Source organism: Myotis daubentonii, chromosome 2, assembly GCF_963259705.1.
Source record: "Myotis daubentonii chromosome 2, mMyoDau2.1, whole genome shotgun sequence".
NCBI classification, from domain to species: Eukaryota; Metazoa; Chordata; class Mammalia; order Chiroptera; family Vespertilionidae; genus Myotis; species Myotis daubentonii.
In genome coordinates, this window is record NC_081841.1 from 165,042,144 (window position 1) to 165,070,066 (window position 27,923).

At 41.8% G+C, this 27,923-nt stretch overlaps 1 non-coding gene across 1 annotated transcript; it reads right to left on the minus strand.

Moving 5' to 3' along the window:
- Positions 1-5,857: 5,857 nt before the first annotated feature.
- On the minus strand, positions 5,858-5,966 carry LOC132228936 (U6 spliceosomal RNA). The gene has a single exon (XR_009451535.1). It is a non-coding gene; the product is annotated as a U6 spliceosomal RNA (small nuclear RNA).
- Between the last annotated feature and the right edge of the window lie 21,957 nt (positions 5,967-27,923).

Below are 27,923 nucleotides of genomic sequence, written 5' to 3' on the forward strand. Positions count from 1 at the left end.
GCCTTTGGGAGGCAATTAGGTTTAGTGAGGTCATGAGGGCAAGGCCCTCATGATGGGATTAGTGTCCTTCCTAGAAGAGATACCAGAGAGCTTGCTCTTTTCACTGTGGGAGGACACAGCAAGCCAGGAAGAGAGCTCTCATCAGAACCCACCATGCTGGTGCCCTCATTTCCAATCTAAGACTTTCAGCTTCCAGATCTGTGAGAAAATACATTTCTGTTGTTTATGTCACTTAGTCTATAGTATTTTGCTATGACAGTGGAGCAAACAGAGCCAGCATTTAAATCCTGATTTATTTTTTTCTATAATATTATGTTTTCTCAATGAGAACTGCTTTTGGTATGCCTTTATAACTAGTATTTAATAGAATGACTGGAATATAGTAGACAAAAATGCAAAAGAAGGATGTTGTATATCAAATGAATGACTAAATAACTGAATAATGATAGATGATAGGTGATAGATAGATAGATAGATAGATAGATAGATAGATAGATAGATAAGCATTTGCAACTGAACTTTAACAACCTAAACACATACCAGTTTACATATTTTCAGTCAGAGGCAAACTATTTCTGACTGCCATGCAGCAAATGCTCTTGGTTGCAGAGACTTCGCCTATGTGTTCTGGACAGTGTGCAGAATTTCATGAGCATTCGTTCAACTATTTTGCTTGAAAGAGTTTCTCCTTGGGCATCAGTGGGAATGCTGGGAAGCTGTATTAACCTTTTGAGGTTACTGCTTTTATCAAAGAAATCATGCCTTGAGAGCATAAATGCAGAAGGAATGGGTTATATAAAGAGAACTAGGTTCAATCAAGCAATCAATTTTATAGCAATGACTATTACTTGATGTACTTGAAGAATCTCATTCAAAGCAGAACTTGAATCTTATTGAGGAAACTTTCAGAAGAATGAACGTTCACATATACTAAATTCAAATATTTTATGTGAGACTAATGACAAATGCAAATACATTTCTTGTCTGTTTCATCATATTACAATTTTTATTTGTATACAAAGCACAAATTGGGAATATTAACAAGTTCCCTAGCATTCTTTGCATTAATGATGTATTTACAAACCTAATGGCCTGTCAGAAATCACACAAACAGGTCAGAGCCACAGAGAGTAGTGCTTCTTCTGTAATTGGAGGGCTGAGCAGTTCTTACCAACTTCTACATTCAGTGATTCTACTTCTACAGTTGTAATTGTTAAAGTGAGAAGAGAGGGTTCTCTCCTCCGCCCCTCTTAATCTAATGGAATTCGACTCCATCTTCAAAACTCAATTCAAATATTTCCTGTTTCCTTAACATCAGCCCACATCCTCTCTGCATGCCCCTCAACTCTATTCCCACAGGGAAGAATCTGAATTAATCTCCCCTTCCAGGAGCGCCCACAGCACTTTGTTCATATTACTAACACAGAGTGGATCAGAGTGGATTGGAAATGGCATGCGAGTTTATTTTTCCTACCATATCCTTTGATCAGCTCCCTCCATGCCGGGAAGTTACCAGAGGGAGACTCATCATCGAGTATAATCACCCTGAGGCAGCAAATGAATGGTTCTCAGTCTGCTTCCTTAAACTGGAAAAGCACACATAGAATTTCTGTCGAGTGTTAAAAATAAAAAATGGCCCTAGCTTATTGTTTTTTTAAAAAAATATAAATTTGAATGTTAGCCCATTCTTGATTATAAAATGCATAGCTTTTTCTTCCCTTTTTAATGTGAGCATGCATATTGTGGTTTATTTTGTGATCACATCAACTCTTATTTTAATAGTGATTTTGACTCTGACATATATCATTCCAGTAATGCAAATTTTATCATTTCCTTGGTGCCATTTGCTCATTGGCTAGAATATTTGAAATACCATCCTCAAAGAACAATTTCGAATATAAATTTCAGAGGGTCACATGAGCTTTCCTATCAGCTTCTTAACCTGCAGGCTGAGAGTTATCAATCCTCAATACATGCTGGGAGCCCAGTGCTGTCAAGAACTATCAAATGCCTGTGACAGGAACCAGAAAAAAAGTCCAGGTCTCTCATAGCTCTTGTTCTTGCCATGAAACACTTCATTTCCTTCCATGACTAGTCATATAATTCTACCTTGCAAAAGAATAACATTTATGCCTCCCTCCTAAAATACATATGGCTTACATATCTCAGTGTTGCTCTCAGCTTCATAAATGTACGGGTGTAGTGAAATCCTACTCTATTAGCCGATGTTTTTTAAAAAAGATATAAATGTGAAAAAAAATATGTAAAAAGTAAAGTAGATATGAATCTCCTAAAAGAGCCATTAAGGAACAGAGCTAAAAGATGAAAGGTAAATAAATATATATTATGAGTCATGCTAATAAGGTGGTCAAGCACTCCTGAAATTAACTTGAAATGTAACATACAGAGATGAAAGGAAATGAAATAGGAAACCCTGAGATACTTATTAAACCGTCAGTGGGAATCTGGATGATGATGTCACAACTAGGAGAGGAAAGACGACGCGTGCGAAGTTGGACGAGATCCAGTTTGCGCAGTAGATTTATGCAGTTAATTTTGGCCCCTGACTACATTCAGATGAGCATTTCTCCTCGACATACACCAAGAAAATTGCTGCATTATAGCTGTGTTAATGGTAATCAGCATGCTAATGAGCACCAGAAGGTCGTTACGGCAAAGAGAGGTTCAAAGATGTATAACCTAGAGAAAACAAGAACGTAATTCTTCGGGGAATGCAAGTGTCTTGTTTGTAGGTCATAGATTATTTGTTTTGGTCACTGCATTGCACAGGGAGTTTAATTTAAGATGAAAATAAAATGAAGCTTTTTGAATTGTGAGAGCAGCCCAGCTTAATTAAGAAAAGTAGCACTGATGAGCTTTGAATTTGTGGTAAAAAAATAAATAGATATTTTTTCAGTAGACCTAAGGTAGTACTAAATAGTGCTGTCCAACGTGGAAGTATGTCTGTGGTTATGCAAAATGTGAGAAATTTATTTGTATTTATTCTTAAGTCAGAAGTTGCTTTATGGGTCTTTGGCAAGACCAGGGTGGAAAAGGTTCAGAAATTGTCACAGTATTGTGCAAACAATTTCAGAGTCAACGCCTTCTTAGAGAATTAAGAAATAGTTCATTGTTTACTTCAGATGTGCATTTTGGCTTCAAAACGTTAAGTATTTATTATGCCAGCAAAGGAAAATACTCAATGAGGAACACAGCTGCTATCACTTATTAAAACTTTCAGGAACATAAATGGTGTGCAGATTTTAAGTTAGGCTCGTAGTTTCTCCCATGAACCTCCTCCCACCAAGGGCTCTGGGAACCACATTAGCTCATCCCTTCTTATATTGTATCAATAGAAACTGGATCAGAACACACTTGCATAAACCATTATAGAGGTTCTGAGTTTTTCTTTAATAAGTCTTTTTAAACAGACTGGTTTTGCTAGTGTGCTCTTTGGGTAAGTTTCATAACCTAAGAATGATGCCTTGGAAATGAACAATGGTAATAATTTGTGTTTTTTCTGTTTGTTAGTACTTGGGATTTGTCACAGTATTCAAATGAATGGTTTTCCCACCCCAAAAAAGACAAATAAAATGGCTCTTGAAATATGATAGATAATAGATAAATAGATAGATAGATACCCACTTATATGAATGATTATGGTATAAAATCCTATATAATAAAAGCATAGTATGCAAATTGTCCCCTCGGCTGGAAGGTCATCCAGGAGTTCGACCAGGGGGCAGGGCTAGCCGAGGGAAGAGAAGCAGTACCTGGCCAGCAGCTGGCAGCTGCTAGGGATCCTACCAGTGCACAAATTTCTTGCACTGGGCCTCTAGTGTAATATAACAGCATATTATTCTATTATACTACACTAAAGGCATTTTACAATTTCCAACCTAATACCTCTCTGAATTAAAGTCTATTATTTTTTACATTTACCAGTTTCCTCTAATGAACACCTTGCTTTGTGATGTCCAGAAACTTCTTTTGTTTCAAATTTTCAAGGTTAAACACCTAAGGACCCAGCCCTAAAACTTTCTTGCTGCAAGGAAAAGCACATTTTGGATTAAGCCAGTGTTTTAATTGTTGGGATCCATGCTATCACCTTTTCTCAAAACATCTGTGATATATATCTTCTCAATGTACTAACCCATCTACACTGAATAATTTAGATGGAGAAGAATAGACTTACATGCCAATTTAGGGAGGGAAAGAAAAAGTAAAACAAAAAAGATAAAAGACAGCTAGGAAGGAATAAAGGAAGGAGGAAGGAAGGAAGGAAGGAAGGAAGGAAAGAAGGAAGGAAGGAATAGATGTGTAGAAATATAACATAAGTAGGTAAGATAATGTATCAATATAACAATATAGTGTTGAAGAAATATAATTAAAAATCAAAATATTCTTCCAACACAGGAAACCTCTCCACAAAGGTAGTAGAGAAAGAAAACACTTTTATTTTTTAAAATATATTTTATTAAATTTTTTACAGAGAGGAAGGGAGAAGGATAGAGAGTTGGAAACATCGATGAGAGAGAAACATCTATAAGCTGCCTCCTGCACACCCCCTACTGGGGATGTGCCCGCAACCAAAGTACATGCCCTTGACAGGACTCGAACCTGGGACCCTTGAGTCTGCAGGCTGACGCTCTATCCACTGAGCCAAACCGGTTAGGGCAAAAACACTTTTATTATTGAACTAGTGGCCTGGTTCACGGATTCGTGCACATTGAAAGGGAATCTGGTGCTGGTGAACCAGATTTGGGGCTGACAGGGACCCACCAGCAACCTAACCTACCAGTTGGAGCGTCTGCCCCCTGGTGATCATAGCTACTGGTCAAACTGTCAAACGGTTGAAAGATTACACATGTTCTTGAGATGCACAATAACTAGTCCTCAAGACAGAGGACTTGACAGCACAATTTGCCACAAGGAGTTCACCCTAACTTCATCTGATGGGGTGACCATCTCTTTTTGGCTAATAGGCATTATCCAGAGAAAAGACAAATTTCTTACATCTTTATGACAGGAGGTAATTATGCAACTTGGAACAAGGAACTCACTTGAGTTAGGCTCCTACCCTCCCACAGTTGATGGGAGATATGGGCACTATTGTTCCTGATGTTTTCACTTTATTAAAGAGATGACTGATTCTTTGAGAATGACATTCCCATGTCAGAAAGCTACAAAAGGGTTTTATATACAGTTAAATCCTGAACAATGCAGGGGTCAGGAGCACAACCCTAGTTATAAGTCTGTGTATAACTTGATTCCCCTAAACTTAGTTGTCCCTCAGTATCCAAGGAGGCTTGATCCCAGGACTACCCCTCCCATGCCCCAAGGATACCAGAATCCAGGGATGCTCATGTCTCTATGTGAGATGGCACAGAACAATGCATACAGTGGGCCCTTCACATCCACAAATTGCAATCAGGAATAAAAAATACTGTCTCCCATCTGCGGTTTATTGAATCCACTGAAGTGAAACCCAGGGACATGGATGGCTGACAGTATGTTTACTGAAAAAAAGTCCCCATCTAAGTGGACCTGTGCAGTTCAAATACAGACTCAACTGTATTTGAAGAGATGAGAAAGTACATGTAATAAGTTTTCTAAGGTAAATGCTCTGAGAAACAGGAGGGGAAGCCATTATTTTTCTTATTATTTTCCCTTATTTTCAACAAGAAAAAAATTAAGCCTTTTATTTTTAATTTGCATTTGTCTTTACAAAAGGTACCACTGATTTTAACCCAAAACAAACTCTGGGCTCACTCTGAGGTTTGGGTCACTTGTCCCAATAGAAGGGCGGGCAAGAGTCCGCACTGTAGCTGTTCTGGGCTCAGAGAACCAGTCTCCCAGGTCTGGGCTCTCTCATTCACTAATATGCGGGTCATCCTTGCGCAGCGGCCATGCTAATCTTCTCTGTATTGTTCTAATGTTAGTCTATGTGCTACTAAAGTGAGCAAGATCTTCTGTTTTACAGCTGCTTAGTATTATCATGTATAAATATACCACAGCTTTTTTAATCCACTTATGTATCTACTGATGGGCACAATGGCTGTTTTCAGATCTTAGCTAAATGACAATGAGGTATCAGCTTACACCTGCCAGAATGATTATCATCAACAAATCAACAAACCACAAGTGCTGGCAAGGATGTGAAGAAAAGAGTGCCCTAGTGCACTGGGGGTGGGAATGCAGACTGGTACAGCCACTCTGGAAAACAGTATGGGTTTCCTCACAAAATTAAAAATAGAACTCCCATTTGACCCAGTGATCCTATTCTTTTAATGCAAGAAACTGAATGTTTACTCTCTGCATTCTGTGCAGGCACTGTTAGTTGTCTCTCTGAATGCTTCCTTCCTTGCTACAAGGACCCTAAATCTGTATACGTAGCCACATCTGCCAGGATAGGCTGAGCTTTTCCCTGGTCTGATGCTGATTCCTGGGACGGTGGCAGCCATTCTGAGACCATGAGGACACCTAGGCAAAGGGGAGGCAGGTGACACTGAGGAGATACAGCAGATGAATGGGAGAAAATTATTCCTTGATGTTGTCATTGAGCCACAGCATTAACCAAACCTAGAGGTGCCTTACTCAAGCATGCCTATGTAAAATAATACATTTGCCTTGTTGCTTAAGTATTTCCACTGTGGTTTTTGTTACTTGAAGCAGAAAGTATTCAAACTGATATGTTGTCTTTCTCCTCCAAGGCAGATGAATAACCTGAACAATCTAGGCAAAATACTAAAGGAAACTAATGATGTTAGTAAGATTGACCCTAGGGCCCAGTCGGTGCAGCTCAGTGGTTGAGCGTCAACCTATGAACCAGGAGGTCACCGTTCAATTCCAGGTTGTGGCACATGCCTGGGCTGCAGGCTCAAACCCCAGTGTGGGGCATGCAGGAGGCAGCCGATCAATGATTCTCTCTCATAATTGATGCTTCAAAAAATAAGATTAATCCTAAGAATAATGGGTGAAAGTCCAGAGCTCTCTTTTTCAGATTCTCTCTTTCAGATCGTTAAGATGCCCCCATCATTTCTCAGAGTCTGACTGCCTGTCATCTCACCTCTAATCCCACCTCTCCGCTGACTCTGGGGTCTCTGACTAAAACACAAATCTCATGACTCTCCCACTTAAAACCCTTTCGTAGCTCCCGATGGTCTCCATGATGAAATCCAACCTACTGTGCGTGTTCTAAAAAGCCCTTCGAGACCCAGCTCCTGTCTACCTTTTTAGCTTCAGTTTCTCCTCATCACTGCCTGGCATTCTGTGCCCCAATTGCGCCAAATCTGGGAGTGTCTGAACACTGTGTCATTTCTTGCCTGCGTGCTTCGAAGGTGCTATTCCTGGGACTTGGGGTCAGCTTGCCCAGGTGTGAAAGGGTGACAGGCTCTCACTCATCCTTCTTGGCGCAGGGGAAGCCTCACTGCATCCAGAAACTGCATCCGAGAGCCCCGGAACGGTGTGCTAGGCTTTGTGTGTCAACTGTACCTCGCCCCTGCCTCTCCTGTGGCAACTCTCACAAGGAACTGCACTTCAGTTAAGTTTGTCAACCATATAGACTCTGGGTTTACTGGAAAGCAAACCTTGCTGATTTGGGTATCTTCACCACTTAGCACAGCTCCTGAGATCCTGAGAGGCAGCACCACACAGCCCACGTTCCGGCCGGGTCCCTCATATCCTGGTTGTATTTGCACAAGTAAGTTAACCTCTCTGTGCTTTAGTTTCCTTAAGTAAGTAAAAAAAAAAATGACAATTGCTGTAATCAATAACAGTAACAATAACAATAGCATTATTGTGAGGATTAAGTGGATTTATTCATGTTCAGATATTTAGAACAGTGTTCAACTCAGTAATATTATATTTTATAATTGTGGTATAATAGTATATAATTTCTAGTATTTTCTAAATATTATACTTTATAAATAGTGTTAGCACTCAATAAATATTTGTGAGCTGTAGTGAGGGATGGCCACCACTCTTTACTTCACACTCTTCTCTAGGGAGCTAAATGGTTTTGGAAGTCACAGATGGTCAGGGCAGTGATTTCTGTTCCCAAACATATTTATATTCCATCCCATGATGTCCCATGTCCCATGTCCCACACAGAGGCATTAGTGGGCACACAATGCTTGCAAGGATGCTGGAAGCTGTGCACGCTACTGCTTCTCAGATATAGCCCGCAACAAACAATAAATGTCTACATTTAATCCGAGCCCTGGTTCATCTCCTGCTTGAGGCTTAGGGCTAAGAAGTGAGGGCCAGAGAGCCCAGGAGGATGAAAAGGTGAGTTGACAGAAGCACAGCAGGGGAGTCCTGGACTCTGCATCACAAACAGTCCTGGGAGCTTTATCATCTTGGAACATCGCTTAACCCCACTAAACTCCGGTTGCTACATAGAAAATGGGGATGGTAAAGCTTATTCCTCCTACCTTACAGCATGGACATAAGAAACAGATTAAAGCCTGTGAACATTCATTTGTCAAGCACTTGATAATTTACAAAAGCAAGAGGTTTGCTAATTACCCCATCAAAAACCTTCTCAGAGCTCTAGAGTCAGTCTGTGTGACCATAGAACTCTCCTGTAATGCCCTCGAGGGACACCCCTGACTGTGAGAACTTGCATAGGACCTGACATTAATGTGTGTGTGTGTGTGTGTGTGTATGAATGCCTGACACATCTACCTACTCTCCATATTCTATCTCACATCCTAAAAAAAGCAAATTACTTATTATATTTCTATCATAAATAAAATAGAAGAATTTATTCTAATGACTACCAGACAGTAGAGTAAAATTAGCTTCAGATGACTATGAAAGCATAATGTTCCAGTTTACCAGAAACCAAGGAAACCTAGTATATCCAGCAGCAATTTTTCTTCCTTCTTATTCTTTCTTTGTGGTGAAGCTGAGAATAATGCCCTTAGGTTTTTCTCACTATATATATGTAGATGGGGAGCAGAAAGGGGCTGCAAAGGTACAGACTCAGAGATGGTACAATTAAAAAGGCCACGGTAATTTGTTGATCTTTAAAAGCAGTGTTTCTTTACTATCAAAGTCACCTCAAATCAGCAATTTTAACATAATATGATTTAGCAAAAATATTATTGTAAGCAAAAGAAAATCTTATACAAGGAAATATATTGGATGAGTATCACTCATGGTGTAATTTTAATTCTGAAAGATCTTGCTAAGAGGGCTTATTTAAATAGGTTTTCCCTGAGATGAATATTTAGGGAGGAAAATTCCTACAGGATGATTTATAGCAAAATTATATGAACAGAATGAAGGACAGAAGAATTTTATTAGAAAAGGGTCTCATTTCCACAAAATATAAATTATACCTTTTAGAAAATATATTGAATTTTATTAATATTCTGTAGACAGCCTGAAGTGTTAATCTCCACCTCTACCTATAAGACTTTCATTATGATGTACAAGGTGTATTTACCCTTTAACCAAATCATTTTTTAGCAACTTGGTGCAGCCTCCAGTTTACATATCCTACAAAATATTTCCATTGCACTTACAAAATCTTATACTTTCTATTTTGGCAACTTTTAATGATATATAGAGAGAAATGTATTATGTATATGTATTATATTATATATATATGCTTTTGGTATTACCAGGCAAGAACACATATTAATGATGAACTTGGTACATTGGATATCAGAGAAAAATGTTTCTCCAGTAGTAACTGGTGTTATTGTTTTAACCATTATTTTTAAGCAGAGATATGAATCAGTTTTAATTTTTTCAGTGCTATGATTTAAAAAAATTCTGCCTTGCTTCATTCTGAAATTTATAGTTAGAGGATTTACTCAGGGTAGACCACTGACGACTGTTTCTGCCTGGCATTTGAAAATGACCTCATTTAGACCTTGGTAACTAATATTTTTGATGAGGAAATTGACTTATTCTGATTCAAAGAACTTGGTTATAAATCCTTTTCCAGTCGCCATTGGTCTTAAAAATTGAGCCTTCCTAGGGATGGTGACTTTGTTGTAAGGAACAACGGTGAATGGACCATTGGTGCACCATGAGTTTCAGCAAGGACATACTAGAATTTAGGTTTTATATCATTTGAAAGTGAAGACTGAAAACAAGAATGAGGAGAAAGCCAGGAGATTAAAGAGAAAAGATAAGACTCATTTGACTCTTAAATATTATCAAATAGGTTTCTCTTAAATAAATATACATAGAATGTAGCAATTAATATATGACACCCCCCTAGGGTACGCAAAATGGAACACTCTCCTATCTAAAATACCTGTAAAATATGCTACTGCAAAAATATTATCCTCTATTTCTAAAGTGGGAGTAACCCAATTTTTAAGTGCTGCGCCCAAGTGAACACCAGAAGTTAAACCTTTCTTTTCAATTTAATTTTTTTTTATTGATTCCTCACTGAGTGCTACGTAGGACCCGCTTCTATTCACATCTATATGAAAAAGAGAACATTGAAGACAATCTGTCCCAAGTATCTGGGTATTTGAAACAATAACACTTTGGCCTTTCACCCAGGCCATTACATCTATCTGAAGCCCCGGGGAATTACCCAGGAGGGAGAGCTCTAGTATTTGTTGTTGGTCAAAACGGCCAACATCTCCAGGTAATGAAAAGGAAGTACAATGATACATTTTGGCACAAATATTTCTGGCTTTCCCTCAGAATAAATGCTCAAATTCAAGAATTCATAGCGTTTTTATATGGATAAAAACACCTATCAATATATGTCCCTAAAAGAATGAATGGGATGGCAAAAAAGGAAACATACTTTTAGAACTGTCCCTATCCAGCTATATGGAAACACCAGCATCGTCTTTAACCATGGAATTTTAGAGCTGTGATAATTCTGAAAAGATTTTCTGTCATCTATGGCGCCCATGTTCCCATCTGAGGATACCGAGTGGTGGAGTGTCTGAGGTCACACAGCCAACAAATAGCAAAGCCAGGAGCTGAACCACCATCTACTTGTATCTGTGTGTATCTTAACATTTGGCCCTGTTTGCCATTTTTCAGGAGCAAGGTCCCTCAGGAAAAGTTCAACAATGTTAAAGACATCAAATGAAACCTTTGCTATAAGGGGCAACAAAGGAAATTAAATCTATCACCAGTCAACAAAATGTGATTCCTCTTTACTTCCTGCACCGTTGCTCACACTCATTTTCATAATTTCGTACTGATGAAAAAATTGAAGGGTGGAGACAGAACTGGTGACTACAGACAAATCTTAATACATTTCAAATTATATGTGTGTAATGTGGCCTTATTTTTTATTATAAGTGTATTTTAGTTTTAGTCATTCATGTATTTACTTAATTCCAAAAAGAAGTTAAGATGACATAGAAGGTTCCATACTCCTTTTGTCAAGCCAAAACAATATAATCATAAGGCAACCAAGCAGCTTTCTTTTTGGTTCCATCTGATGACTTTTCCTAGTGACCTATCACTGCTGTGTATATTCAAAGATTTGCCCAAGATAACAGAGAAAGATCAAGCGGCAGTTAGCGCATACTACAATTATTCCGTAGATCAAACACAAACTGCTTTTTCACTCACATTGCTTATATCTCTACAAACCTGACCCAAATAAGAGAATATGGACCATCCATTTCTAAGGTTTATTCCTAGGTGTAGTGTAACAATTTTAGGCTTTCATCTAAATGACATGGTTTTCCCAAAAGTCTCTGTAAGCAATGACTTCCAAGCCCCAAAACAGTCAGTCCTGGCAAAACTTCTTTCTCTGTCTACTTATTCAGTTTTATGCTTTGGCCACCCAAGCTATTATTGATGAAAATTTGGAATACCAAAGGGGAAAAGAGAAGGTATAAAATATATTTTTGGCAGAATTTGGTGTCTTTAAAATAAAAAGTCACCATCCCCTTTGCTCAATGAACTCAAAGCGTCCCATTCGATGGCATCTTTTCAGATGGCCCAGAATGTATTCCTCACTCTCCTTGATTTATCCCCCCTGTTGGCCCCTGCAAGAAAGCATCATTTTTTTTTCCTTCGGCCCTCTGTCTTCTATATTTCATTTCAGGTGTCTATCGAGGCAATAGAAGATAAAGCTCTCTGCTTTCCCTTGTACTAAAGTTCTATATGGAACCGGTTCACCTGTCTGTCACTCCTCATTAAATTCTTACCCTCTTCATTCACATCCTGATCTTTGCAAATGAACATTTGCTTAATAAATGTTCCCAAGACTAACAGTGCAGCGTGAAAATCCCACACAGCAGTAAATTATTAACTCAGTCACAGAGGGAGTGCCATATATGACTTTTCAGAATGAGTTATTATGTGGATCATCATGTAATTATGAATTTTTCAAGCCATGATAGAGGAAAATTGAATATTTAATATTTTATGGACATATTCTACACTGAGGACATCTTTCAAAATTTTATGATAATTTTTAGAGTGAGCGAAGAGCAGAACAAAAGTTACAAAATAATTGCAAACTTGAATATTTAATCATGAGGGACATTGTTGGTTATTTCTCAAATTATACAATGTAACCAAGGCTGTGAACTTTCAATCATAGTGTAGTCAAATGGGGAAAAGGTGCATTAAAAACAATCTATAAATATGTTTTGGTTTTTTAAGAAGTAAGAATACAGAGCTTAATGTTGTCAAATTGAGACCTTAGTGTATGACTATTCATGTGAGACGCAATCTTGAGTGAATTATTCTGAATGAGCTATTGTTGAATAAAAATTTTTGAAGTAAGCCACTTTGAAATGTTCAAACTCAACACCTAGGAGTAAACACTAAAATATCTTAAAAACTCTTGACTAAAAATGAAATTGGTGTTTACCAAAAAATTAAAAACTGTAAGAAATATTTTATAGCTTTGATTAAAAAATTAAAGGAAAAATGAAAAGACAATTCTATGCCAAATAACAAGAATTTGTTATAAATTTCCCTATGCCTTACCTAGACTCATGCATTCATAATATAGCACAATATTTAGCATTTCAGTTATCACTCACATAGTAACATTGAAAATTTAAAAAAATTAGTGATTCCAAGTTATTTAATAAGCTCTCCTCATTACTGGGAGGGTCACTTCCCAGTGCTAATACTAATAAGCCTTGAGAACATTTGAACTCAGAGCTTCTGCACCCTGACTGCACGTCAGCATGGCCTTGCCTTACCTCCCAGAGATTCTGAATTGGCCTGAAGTGAGGCTGGACACTGATATCTTTAAAACCTTTCAAATTATTTTACTTTTCAGCCATGGTTTAGAATCACTGATACTGATAAAGCTGTCATCTTGGTTCCAGAGGTCAAAACTTCTTATATATTTTTAAAATTCCAGAGAATCAAACTTTTGTGTACACTGAGTATATAAGCACCAAGGATAAGGAAGTGACTATTAAACAGTCCTGGCTCTCAAATTGCACATGATCTAAAGAAATACAAGTAACTGCAATTCAGAGAGGTGGCATGCCAGGTGATACAGCAGTGGAGGAAAAAATCAACAGTCAAGGTACTAAATGGACTTTTTTGAAACTGAAATTTGACTATGAAAAAAAATGATTATACTGTTTCTTGCATTTGCTCATTTCTCACTTGTTTAATTATTTATTCAACAAACATTTGTTAAATGACTATATTTTCCCAGTGCTATCTTGTTTTTCTTCTCATAGATTATGGAAGATGATAGAATATAAGGAGACTATTAGTTAGCTATTGCTGTAGAGCAAACTATAATGAAATTCAAGTGATTTAAAACTACAACCATGTATTTGTTCATGGTTCTGAGATTGGAAATGTGGGCTGAGTTCGGCAGCTTTATCAGAACAGCATGTCTGAGTTATAGCTTAACCTTTTAAGATCTTTGAATAAATTACAATTTGAAAACAACAATGCCTCTACTTGCCTGAGAAATTGAATGCTTAGTGGAGTGAATCCTTCCTTTAAAAAAAAATATCTATACACTATGGAAAGCTTTCTGGGAAAAACACCAGTAGACTATCATAATGGGGACACCAATTTTCTGTTCATTCTTTACCCAGTATTGTTTCCCTGTAAATAGTAGATAGGCATCAGTTATTTCTTTCCCCATGAGACTCTCCCAATTGCAATTGGGGCCGGCACCGTCAGCAGGTGCAAGTTGGGCTGGCGCTGGCAACAGGTGCAAGCGCCGGGAGAGACCGGGGCACACAGGAGCAAAGAATTTTCAGTAACCACCAGAGACTCGCCCCAATGACAGCAAAGGGCGCCCCACCTTGGTTTGGCACCGCTCACCTGCTCCACCATCCCGCCACAGCCGATGCCCACCATGTTCTACCCACTGCCGCCTGCTGCTGACGCCCGCCATGTTCCACATGCACCCCATGATGGTCAGCGCACGTCATAGCGACAGGTTTTGGTTGTTTAGTTGTTCCACCGTTCAGTCTATTTGCATATTAGGGATATATACATATATCCCTAATATATATATACATATATATATCATATATATATATATATATATATATATATATATATATATATATAATCATAAAAGATGGCAGAGTGACCAAACAACCGGAGCATGGAGCACCTCTCATGGGCCGGGACTTGCAGCTCGCACGGTGAGGTGGGGCTTGTGCAGGGCTTGAGTGGGGCTGGCATGGCTGGTGCAGCAGAGGTAGGCCCGCAACTCGCACAGGGTGGGTCTGGGGTCCTGCGGTTTGAACATGTTGGGTCTGGGGTCCTACCAGCATGGTGGGTCTGAGTCTCACGCAATTTCACAACTGGGCCTCTAATATATATATATATATATATATATATATATATATATATATATATACATTTTCTTTATCCATTCATCTATCAGTGGACATTTAGGTTGGTTGTTTCCATATCTTGGCTATCCTATATAATAAAAGGGTAATATGCAAACTGACCCTAAGAGCAGAACCACTGGTAATGACTGGTCACTATGACACACACTGACCACCAGGGGACAGATGCTCAATGCAGGAGATGCCCCCTGGTGGTCAGTGAACTCCCACAGGGGGAGCTCTGCTCAGCCACAAGCAAGGCTGACGGCTGCCAGTATAATGGTGGTGGCGGGAGCCTCTCCCACCTCCTCAGCAGCACTAAGGATGTCCAACTGCAGCTTAGGCCTGCTGCCCGCTGGCAAGTGGGCATCCCCCGAGGGCTCCCAGGCTGCCAGAGGGATGTCTGACTGCCAGCTTAGGCCCAATTCCCTTGGGAGTGGGCCTAAGCCAACAGGTGGACATCCCCCAAGTGGTCCCAGACTGTGAGAGGGCACAGGCCGGACTGAGGGACCCCCTCCCAGTGCAAAAATTTTTGTGCACTAAGCCTCTAGTCAACACTAATAAAAGAGAAAAATGGTAATTGGCATACGACGATACCCTTTTCATTGGCTAATCAGGGCTATATGCAAATTAACTGCCAACTATGATTGGCAGTTAACTGCCAACTAAGATTGGCAGTTAACTGCCAACAAGATGGCGGTTAATTTGCATATGTAGGCACAATGCAGGGAGGCGAAAGGGAAAGCAGGAAGAAGCCCCCTGCCACTGACAGTGATCGGAAACCCAGGGCGGAGCTAAGAGCTGGGGGACAGGGCAAAGGCGGCCCTGGGGCCGCCTTTGCCCTGCCCCCCAGCCATGATCGGAGAATCAGGCGCCTTTGCAACCCTGGCCAGTGATAGCAGGAAGTAGGGGTGGAGCCAGCGATGGGAGCTGGACACGGTCGAAGCTGGCAGTCCCGGGAGCTAGGGGTCCCTTGCCTGGGCCTAAAGCAGAGCCCACGATCACGGGGCCGCTGCAGCTGCGGGTCCCCGCTGCCCGAGCTGGATGCCTCAGCCAGAGGTGTTAGGCCTGGGCAGGGGCGGAGCCTGCAACCGCGGGGAGCTGGGGGTCCCCTGCCCAGGCCTGACACCTCTGCCGGAGGCCTCAGGCCTGGTCAAGGGGCCGATTCGGTGATTGGTGATTGGAGGGTGATGAGGGTCAACTCCTCTGGCCGAGGCATCAGGCCTGGGTGGGGGGCGGAGCCGGGGATTGGGGGGATATGATGGTCCCCTTGCCCAGGCCTGAAGCCTGGGTCAGAGGCGTCAGGCTTGGGCGGGGGATGGAGCAAGCGATCAGAGGGAGATGGGGATCCCCTGCCCAGGCATGATTCCTGCGCCAGAGGCCTCAGGCCTGGGCAGGGGCTAGAGCCAGTGATCGGGGGGAGATGGGGCTCCCCTGTCCAAGCCTGACACCTCTGGCAGAGGCATCAGGCCTGGGCAAGGGGCCGATCAGGCGATCGGAGGGTGATGCGGGTATACGCCTCTGGCTGAGGCATCAGGCCTGGGCAAGGGGCAGAGCCAGCAATCGGAGGGGTCTGGGGGTCCCCTGCCCAGGCCTGATGCCTGGGCCAGAGGCATCAGGCCTGGGCTGGGGGCAGAACCAGTGATGGGGGGAAATGAGGGTCCCCTGCCCAGGCCTGACACCTCTGTCAGAGGCGTCAGGCCTGGGCAAGGGGCGATCCTGCGATTGGAGGGTGATGGGGGTCAACGCCTGAGGGCTCCCAGTATGTGAGAGGGGGCAAGCTGGGCTGAGGGACACTCCCCCCCCACACACACCCAGTGCACGAATTTCGTGCACCGGGCCCCTAGTTATAAATAATATTTCAGTGAATGCAAGAGTGTAAATGTCTCTTCAAGATTTCAATTCTTGTTCTAGCCATTTGGCTCAGTGGATAGAGCATCAGCCTGTGAACTTAAGGGTCCTGTGAACTGAAGCGTCAGCCTGTGAACTGGGTTTGATTCTGATAAAGGGCACATGCTCAGGTTGTGGGCTGGATCCCCAGTAGGGGGCATGCAGGAGTCAGCTTATCAATGATTCTCTCTCATTGTTGATATTTCTATCTCTCTCCCCCTCTCCCTTTCTTTCTGAAATCAATAAGAAATATATTTAAAACAAATAGTACAGATTTTAAAAAATATTTCAATTCTTTTGAATAAATAACCAGGAGTAAAGTTGTTGGATCATATGGTAGTTTTAGTTTTAATTTATTGAGGGACCTGTTTTCCATAGTGACTGTACTATTTCATATTCCCACCAACAGTGTAAAAGGATTTCAATATCTCTACATTATTGCCAGTACTGTGATATTTTTAATTAGAAATCAAAGCTATGGAAAAACATATAACTTGGAATAATTCAGGAAGAAACTCCCAAGTGTTTTAGAAGAAAAAACAAGACTTGCATAACTGTCTAATGAGAAGACTAAAAATGTAAAAATGACAGTTCTTCCAACACCTGTTATACATGTAATGCATTTCCAGCCACAGTTGGAATTTTCAGAAAGCAAATTTGATAAACTGTCCTGAACGTCTTCTGGTAAAGTATTTAAAATACTACTAAAAGAAGAAGAAAACTAGAAATATAAGGTGTTTTTCTATATTTTACATAAATCTTTAAAATTATATTTTAATTTGTAAATATTTGCTCATTAAATGGTAAATTATTATTAAATCATTAATATATGTAAATCTATTATTGAACTAAATATAATAATACTAGTGGCCCAGTGCACAAAATTCGTTCACATTAAAAGGGAATTAATTAGAGGAAATATTTTAATATTGCTACTTGCCCTTTCTGTATAATAGAAGTGTCACAGATGAAAGAAAATTAGTAAAATGTATATGAAAATCTCCCTCCTGTCAGAGTCTGGGGCATGCTTTGGGACCCAGAGTCAACTCCCCACTCACTTGCGTGGACCTCAAAATCACACGAGACCCAGTCCCAGCCAGCCCCACCCCTACTGGGCAAGATCCATACCTGGCTGGCCCCACCCCTGCCAAGCCCCACCAGGTGATGGGTTCAGCCTCAGGGCCCCCGTCAATCCCCACTGGGTGGGGGGCACAGCCTCAGGTTCCCCATCAAGCCCTGCCAGGCGGGGTGCTGTGGCCTCAGGTCCCTGATGGTCACTCATTACAGCTCATTATGGGAACCATGCCTCCGCTGTGGGCACAGCCATCTTGTGACAGCGTGATGGTGTGAGGGTCAATTTGCATATTACCTCTTTCTTATATAGGATTTTATTCATTAATCTGTTCCAAGTGTGTTCATTCAGTGCTAACCTTAAAACAGGGATTGTGCAGACATACTTAATACTTTCAACAATAACAAATTTTTTAAAAAATATGATCACACAAAAAAGGGTGGGACTGTACTAGTTTCTAAGGATTTAAGGAAAATAAGACAGAGACCCTGCTCTCAAGAGAGTTTACAATCCTGTGTAAAGATAGGGCAGTAAATATATAGTGACAATATAGTCTTCTCAGTGCTAGCAAAAAGGTACTCACAGGGTCCTATGGGAAACCCCAGGAAGAAGGCATGGAGCTGAGGTTTAACAGACAATAAGGTAGGTTAAAGGATGGAAATACTGACTGCTAAGGCTAAAGAAGTTGTCAAGTACCACATCATACCAAGGACTCTGTACCTTTTCTCCACTTACGCATCAGGCACAGAGGAAGCTGACAACTCATCAAACTCCCTATTTCTATTTCTGAAATTACTGTTCACCTCTAATAGAGATGCGAACAGGTATTCATTCTTCAAATGCATTGTCATCAGTGCAGATAGAGCTTGATCCAAAATAACTCCCAGAACTTAAAGCATCAATCATATTTTTGAAAATCAGTATTCACTGGTGAAATCTTATTTTTTTAAGTATATAATATTTTCATAGAAATGATTTTGCCTTGGCATTAAATTCTAAAAGGTATTTTTCTTGTGGAATTTTACATAAGATTTCCTGAGACCAGCTTCCAAAAAATACGGAAGAGGTGAAATTTTATTTTATAAAAATAAAAATGCTGACTCAATCATCTTTCTTTTCACCACCCAGTCATCAACTTGAAGACACCTAACAACCACCAAGCAAACTGAACTGAGGAAGGGCCATCAGGGTTGAAACACTGCAGGCACCAGTTTAAGCATCACTTTTGAGCTTAAACAAAATTCCCTTTCTCACCTTGCCCAGTGTGTTTCAACCAGATCCACAACACTGCAACAGGAGCTTTGTGATGTGTCTCCTATACATAACAGGAAATAACCAGCCATGCACCTGAAGTTCGTGTGCTCTTTTTCAACAGCAATGACCAAGTTGTGTTGTACAGAGCAACAGCTTTCCAGTGTAAAGAATGAACATCAGCAGAGGCTAAGGGGTGTAAAACATGGAAGACAGGAGTGTTATAGAAGTGAGGGTGTTGTGATGACAGGAGAGGAACCAACAGAGCAAACGGACGACGGGTGCAGGCAGCTGAATCCCATTCCCCCACCAGAGTGCAGGCCATGAGTCACAGCACACATGGAGCATGATGGTCAAGACTGGCTCAGAGACCAGCCTAGTAAAGCAACAAGGCCTGAAGTAGATCTGCCAATTCTGGTGAAATAGGTCCCATTATCAGATAAACACCAGGCTGATTGTCCTGCCTGGTCCAGAACTATGCCCTCTAAACACGTGTTCTCAGAGTCCCTGTGCTCAATAAAGAGTCTATTATTCCTCCCTTACCCCCAAACTGTATCTAGAAAAAGCCATTTCTTTATTTATTGAAGAGAAAGCTTGGTGAAACTTAACTGTAGTCAAAAGGCCTTTGAAGATTGTTATTTTTGTTACTGCTGCTGACATTTGATACTAATTTTATTATATCAGGTGCTAGCACTAGAAGCAAGCCCATTTTCTTATTCAGTTTGTAGACTCAGCCTGAATTTTGACCATTCCCATACATAAATTACTTCATAAAATATTATCTAGCACTTTTCCTGGGTCAGGCAACCCTGCTGGGGATACGCAGAAAGCACAAGACAGAGTTCTTGCCCTAGTGGAGCATCTAGACAAAAAGTCAACGATGACACATTTTATGAATCTCATGTCATGGGGACATGAACACGATAGTGTTCTGTGAGATCCAGGAGGCTTCCAAGAAGATGAGCTTCTTTATCCAGGTGAAGAACAGTGGAAGAGTCTTTAAGACAGAACCAATAGCAATGCAATCATGGGCCGAGCATATGGTCTGCCCAGAGAATTTGAGGCAGGTCAAAATGGTTGGATCACAAAGCATGAGAAGGGAAGTGGTAACATGAGAATGGAGAGATAGAGACAAGATCATGAAGCCATTTATGAAGGCTGAGTTATCCATCAGAGGGTTTTAAGGAAAGTGGTCTGAACCCCAAATTTAAGTTATTTCAGAGAACATATTGCTGATTGCCAAAGGCTAGGGAATGAGGGGATGGGCAAGATGGGTGAAGGTGGTCAAACGTTAAAACTTTCAATTATAAGATAAATAAGTCCCAGGGATATAATGTACACCATAGTGACTGTAGTCTAAACGAGTAGATCTTACGAATTCTCATCACAAGAAAAAAACTGTGATTATGTAAGGTGGTGGATGTTAACTAGACTTATTATGGTCATCATTTCACAATATATACATATATCAAATCATACCATTGTACATCTAAAACTAACACAATGCTATATGTAAGTGATATCTCAATTAAAAAAAATTCTTTCAGCAGGAAATTGGATCTGAATAATATGATAAAGACAAATTGGTAAAAGCAATTATCTGACCAATTTCCAGAATTCACTGAGCCCAACTTTGTAAAGGGACCCAAAATTTCCCGCCTTCAGTTCCTGCTCAGATCTTCTGAGTCTCAATTACTAACTCTTTTACAGAAAATTCCTTTAAAAAATTGACACATCATTCAAGCCCTCGCTGAGGAAGTTGAGCAGCATTACTCCTGCCCTCACAATGCTGGGTCCTCAGCCTGAGGCTCATCACGGCCACCTTCAATTTGGATTAAAACCAAGCAATCCACACACCATACATAATTGATCATGAACTTCAGCATCAGAAAGCTTTGGATATGTGGGACCTGGCTGATTGATTATGATGGGATCATGCCCACTTTAATGACAGCTAGTAAATTCCCAGGGTGGTTCTTCACTTCCTCTTTTTAATTCATGGAACTGTAAAAAAAATTGTATCACACACTTGTTAAAAATAGAAAGGAAGACTTTATTCAAAACTATAGCAATAGGGGAAAGAGATTGATCTCAGCTCTGCTGAGATAAAAGGTGAGAGGAATTTTTAACCCTGAGTTAGGCTAATGAAAAGGTATGGGAGGACTTTTAGAGGGGAGGTTGGTCAATGTTATTAGGCCATCCATGTTTGCTAATTGGCCTTCATTGAAATTAGGCTCCTACCTTCCCACAGAGACTGGGCGATAGGGGTGCCATATCTATCTCTTGCCTATGATTTTACAGTATTTCAAAGAGCTGGATCCAAGGTCCTTAAGAAAGACTTTTGGGGGGTTGGGATTATAGAAGACTTCATCTAAAAGAGGCAGAGAAAACATGGACAACTGCCAAGCTGTTTAAAGTAAATGCTCCAAGAAAAGGGAAGTCGGGCCAAGTCAGGAAGAAGTCTGTCTAAAGTTTAGTCAAACTAAGGGCAACATTAAGAAGGCCTTGGTCAAAAAGCACTTCAAATCTTATGAGCAATGATATTCTTGAGGCAGCATATTTAAAGGGAAGTATTGCTTTTCTTGGGTAAATAGAACTTAGCTGCTCAGCCCCTGGAGCTGTCATACTGGGTGAGCTGTGTTATAATTGCCAAGTCCTGTGTTGCCTGAGTGTGTTTTGCTTATGAGGAGCCTCATCCAGTCCTGGTTCTACCTGAGATACCCATGGCCATGCAAAAAGCAGAGGTGATACCAGCTAGTGTGCGTGTTGATAGCCTATCACCCTTATAGAGGAGAGTGACCATTTACTTTTGCCTTGGCCAAATATCTTGCCTATAAATCTTCATAAGCACATACGCCAAAGTGTCTTCAAATTTCCCCAAATCAACTCACCTCTTCCAAGGCTTATTCATTTGTCCATTTATTTAGCAAACATTTATGTGCCAGGCCCTGTGCTAGGCAATAGATGAACCGTGCACTCTCTCCCAAAACAGACATAAACTGTGGACTCTACCTAAAGACCCACTATCTTTCAGTGACCATAGCAAGCATGATATTAATATAACAAATATTTATTAAATATTTCTGATAACCCTTATGCCAAGTACGTGGCATCGTTTACATTATGTGTTCATAACAGCCCTATGACTTCAGTACCATTATCATCAGATCACTACTTTACAGGTGAGGAACCTGAGTCTCAGAGTGGTTTAAGTGAATTATCCCAGGTTAAGTGACCATGAACAGGTAGGACAGGGACTTGAACCTTGGCCTGTGTGACTTGAAGCCTGGGCTCCTGCTCATTTATTGTGATCCTGTCATATGCTCTACAGAGGATCATATGCCTCCTTCACCCATCCAATGTAAATTCAGCAAGTACATAGTAAACACTTCAAGAGTTTCAAATCCATATTATTAGTGGAAACGCCCCTATTTGGGGGCACAGAAGGCAAAAGACAATTTCTAAGATGACAGTAGACACTAGGATTGATGTTAAAACTCAAAGTGCTCCCAAAGCACCAGCAGGACATCTGGTTTGGTAAACACACACACACACACACACGCACACACACACAGGCACACATGTAAACAAGTCTGCCCTGAAAAAGGCCACAGTTATTAGTGTCACGTGTCCATCCCCAATTTCAAAGTACTTTCACAATTTTTGCTATATCCACATATCACCTGCACTATTATTTATTTAACTAGAGGCCCGGTGCACAAAAATTTGTGCACTGGCAGGGGCGGGGGTGGTGTCCCTCAGCCCCACTTGTGCTCTCTCACAGTCTGGGACCCCTCGGGAGATAACGACCTGCTGGCTTAGACCCGCTCCCAGTTGGCAGAGGGCAGGCCCAATCCCTAGGTGCAGCCCCTGGTCAGGCTCAGAGCAGGGCCGATTGGGGAGTTGGGGCACCGCCCCCTGTCATGCACAGAGCAGGGCAGATTGGTAGGTTGCAATGCCACCCACAGTCACACTCAGTGTAGGGCCGATTCGGGGGTTGGGGCGCCGCCCCCTGTCACACTCAAAGCAGGGTCGATGGGGAGGTTGCGGCGCCACCCCCTGTCACACACAGAACAGGGCCGATCAGGGGGTTGGGGAGCTCCCCCCGTCATGCACAGAGCAGGGCCAACCAGGGGGTTGGGGAGCTCCCCCCTGTCACGCACAGAGCAGGGCCCACCAGGGGGTTGGGGAGCTCCCCCTGTCACGCAAAGAGTAGGGCCGATAGGGGAGTTGGGGCACTGCCCCCTGTCACACACAGAGCAGAGAGGATCAGGAGGTTGAGGCGTCGCCCCCTATCACCCACAGAGCAGGGCCGATCAGGGGGTTGGGGCACTCCCCCCGTCACACTCAGGGCAGGGCCGATGGGGAGGTTGTGGCTCTACCCTGTCACACACAGAGCAGGGCTCATGGGGGGGGGGGTTGGGGCACCACACCCTGTCACACACAGAGCAGGGCCGATCAGGGGGTTGGGAGCTCCCCCCTATCAGGCACAGAGCAGGGCAGATCAGGGGGTTGGGGTGCCTTCCCCTGTCATGAACAGAGCAGGGCGGATAGGGAGGTTGCGGCCCCGCCCCCTGTCACACACAGAGCAGCAGGGTGATCAGGGATTTTGGGCGCTGCCCCTTGTCACGCTGCTCCAGGGGCCAGGAGGCCTCGCGGCTCCGCTGATCCCAGTGCTGGGAGGCCTCACAGCTCTGCTTGACACCAGGGCAGTGAGGCCTCTCTGCTCAGCTGATCCTGGTGCTGGGAGGCCTCGCGGCTCCGCTGAGACCGGTGCTTGGAGGCATATTACCCTTTTACTATATAGGTAGAGGCCTGGTGCATGGGTGGGGGCCGGCTGGTTTGCCCTGAAGGGTGTCCCGGTTCCGGGTGGGGTTCCCACTTGGGTGCCTGGCCAGCCTGGATGAGGGGATGATGGCTGTTTGCAGCTGGTCACACCCCCTTCAGGGTGGGGGTCCCCACTGGGGTGCCTGGTCAGTCTGGGTGAGGGGCTGAGGGCCGTTTTCAGGCTGGCGGGTGACTGAAGCTCCTAACCTCTCCTTTTTTTCTTTTTCTTTTTTTATTCTGGGATTTATTTACCTTCTATGGCTGTCACTGGAGCTGAGAGCCAGATTTAGCTCTGAGGCTCAGCTCCAGCTCTGAGACCTCGGCTGCTGAAAGCAGGTATCTGAGCTTTGTTTGGGTTCTGTAATTGTAACACTGTTGTGGTCCTGCTCGCTCCAGCTCTGACGGCTAAAAGCAGGTTTCTGGGGTTTTGTTTAGCTTCTATAATTGCAATATAGTTGCTTAGAGTGCAAGCTCAGAGGCTGGCAGCAGCAGGCGGGGAACCTTAGCTTCCTCCTTCACTGGAGCAAGCAAGCCTCCTGTTCGCTTCAGCTGCCTGGCTGCGGGCCGCCATCTTGGTTGGCAATTAATTTGCTTATCGCCCTGATTAGCCAATGGGAAGCGTGTCAGAGGCATGGTTAATTACCATGTTTGTCTATTATTAGATAAGATATTTATCATTAAGTGGACCCATTTTATACCATCACAGTGAATGAAGGAGAAAATGCAGCTTTAATTAGTGCCATTAAAATAAATATACTCTACTGAATGTAAATATTCATCTGTGTACAAAGTTCATCTCAATGCCACTGTGGGCATCGCACACTTAAAAACATCCAATGGTACAATGACTGGCTTCCTATAGGATATAGAATGAATTTCAAACTTCTGACAGTGTTCAAAGTTCATTAAAGTCTGGCCACAACCTGACATTCTTGAACCCCTTCCCTCTCATCTCACAGCCACATTAGATCTCACCCTTCCCACAACATCATGCTCCTTATGGCTGTGCAAAAAGACAGCTATGAATGCTGCAAAGTCCAAGCAAGGGCATAGTCTTAGGAATCGATAGACCTGTTTGAATCCCACAATTGGGCCAGTTACTTAACCTCTCAGAGCTTCCTCAGTTTTCTCACCAAAAAGAAAAACACACACACACACACACACCAATGAAATACGTCTCATTTGTAAGAATTGGGCTAGATGATATGTCCACAGCATGCCACACAGTGCAAGGCACTTTCCACAGGAAATGGCATCTGGTAGGCCTTCAAATACAAGTCACTGTCATGACTGTGTCCATGTAGCTCCCTCAAAATTGTCTGGAATTATTCTTTCTTCTTATCTTGAAAAATGCCCGTTCATTCTTCAAGCTCAAATGTCACTTCTCCTATGAGACCTTTTCTGATTGCTTCAAGTACTATCAATTCCTCCTTCCTCTGCATTTCTCTAGCATTCAGCACCCACTCAACTACAATACTTTAAGTTGGCTTTTAATTATCTGTCACTTGTTTCTCTCTTCCATTAGACCCTGAACTCTTCAGGAGCCTAGATAGCTACCAAGTGCAATACTCAACACATAGTAAGCTGCCAGATATTTGTTGAATGACTTAATGTGTTCCTTTTCCCCATACATAATTTGTATTTGAACAATGCTAAAAAATTAGGCTGAAGTTTTAGGCATGGAAGCAGGAGCAGTGAGGCAGGTGGATGGAAAGTGAGCTTTCTAGAAAATCCCCAAACATGTACATCCACTCTCTATACAGAAAGCCATTTAAGTTCTAGAATCTTTGTCTGCAAACTGCCTTGGTCTTCCCTTGGAAGCATGTGGGAATTTCTGTGACAGGAGAAGATAATGCTTACAAAACCTATTCATTGTAAACGTTGATTATTTATGAACTCTTACAGAAAAGGGACCCTCTGGATGCTGGCACATGGGAGAAGCCATTCCTCCCCGCCCCAATTTATAATATATGAATGTTGGAGTAAATCTCTTCATTAACGAGATATAGAAAGGAATTTAGGTTTCAAAGTAATCACTCGTCTCTTCAGCCACAAAGCCCTGAAGACTCTGCTTCTTGAACATTCTCTCTAATACAGTGGTTCTCAACCTTCCTAATGCAGCGACCCTTTAATACAGTTCCTCATGTTGTGGTGACCCCCAACCATAAAATTATTTTCGTTGCTACTTCATAGCTGTAATTTTGCTGCTGTTATGAATCGTAATGTAAATATCTGATATGCAGGATGTATTTTCATTGTTACAAATTGAACATAATTAAAGCATAGTGAATAATCACAAAAACAATATGTAATTATATATGTCTTTTCTGATGGTCTTAGGTGACCCCTGTGAAAGGGTCATTCGACCTCCCAAAGGGTCGCGACCCACAGGTTGAGAACCGCTGTTGGGACAGACCTTTGCTGACCGGCTTAGTACAAGCACCATTTCAGCAGGTAGATTCCCTAAAGCCAGCAGCCCAGACCAAACACAGCAACGCTGCCTGGAAGCCGGTGGGTGGCTTGGCTGGTGAGAGCCCGTCCTTCAAGCAACCAAGGCAGGAGCCCCTTAAAGGTGTTAATTTTACATGATGTGGCATGGCAAGTTTATAAATAAATAACAAATGAACATTCCCCACGGTTCCTCTCCTCTGAGTCTGTGTGTACCTGCTATAGCCCTGGCAACAGCAGCCGCTGCTCAGATGCCAGATCCGGAATTGCCCTTCAAAAATTGAGGGGGGAGGCATTTCTGTCAGGAGGACTTGATAACTTTTGATGCCTACATCACCAGATCCAGCCACCTTTGAAAAAACAGCTAACTAATCTGTCCTTTGTGGGTGGATGGGCTCGATTTAAGATTATCATCATGAGCTGCAAGAACAAAACACAGATGTTAGAGTTTCAGAAAAATGTACTGTGGGGGACTATTAGTAAAAAATACTGTTTAAAATATATAACATATGTAACTATTAAATGCATAAAAATCCCATGTACCAAGAGGCAAAACATGATGAAAGTTGTTGAATATTTTAAGTACTTATATTGCTGCATAAAATGGTTCTGTGTGGTGGAATTTTCTATTGCAGGAGATTTATGAAATTTTGTCAAAGTGGTAGATCATGGTGAAGTCAGGGGAAATACTAGCACACTTTAGGTTGCTTTCTATTTTTAATTAAGTTTGAAACTGCATCTTTGCACTTGTGAGTGTGCATATAAATACATGTAAGTGCAGATGTGATTAACAATAATGCTGATCTATTCAGACTTTCAAATTCAGTCAAAAAATGACCCCCGCCTACTGCAGAGAAAATTACTTCATTGAGGCTGGGTCTGTGTAATCAAAATGACTGGATATAGAATGACAAAATTCAACCAGCATGGTTCACCTCGCTCATTTGAACAGCCTAGGAGGCAGAAATTAAACAAGCCCTATAGGGTCCTGACCTGAATTTCCAACCTGGAGATGAGCCATCACAACTAAATGTTATGGTACTTGTCATGTTTGCCCATGTCAGTAAAGATGGGGACTGACTGAGCTTGGGTAGTTAGCTAAAATCCATTTAATGTGAATTCTGAGAGACTAAGATTGAAGAACAGTTCAAAGGCATCCAGAAAATTCACTGAGGTCCAAGTTACTGAGGAAACAAAATACTGAAGAAGCATTAATAAAGATGGAGTCAAGGACAAATAATCAGGTCATATGGAGAGTAAGACACACACAGAGTGGGGGAGGAGAGAGAGAGAGAGAGAGAGAGAGAGAGAGAGAGAGAGAGAGAGAGAGAGAGAGAATGCAAGCAGTAGACTTTCTAGATACAATCCAAGACCCTTTTCACCATAAGTTTTTGTCCACTTCGGCCCCACCTCCATTCTTGTGGCTCAACATCTCCTTCACATTTCCATTGTACCTGTAGCCAATACCATGTAACCTAGCATATAATTATATACTATTCTGTACTGTTCATGTTGTTTTATATGTGATCATTTCCATCCTAACTAGATTTAAATTCTATTTGAGGTCAGTAACTACATCTCCTGTGTCTCAATTTTCCCAAGGCCCAGCACAGCTTTATACACATCAGAAGTTTCTGCAATTGCTCATTGGTTGA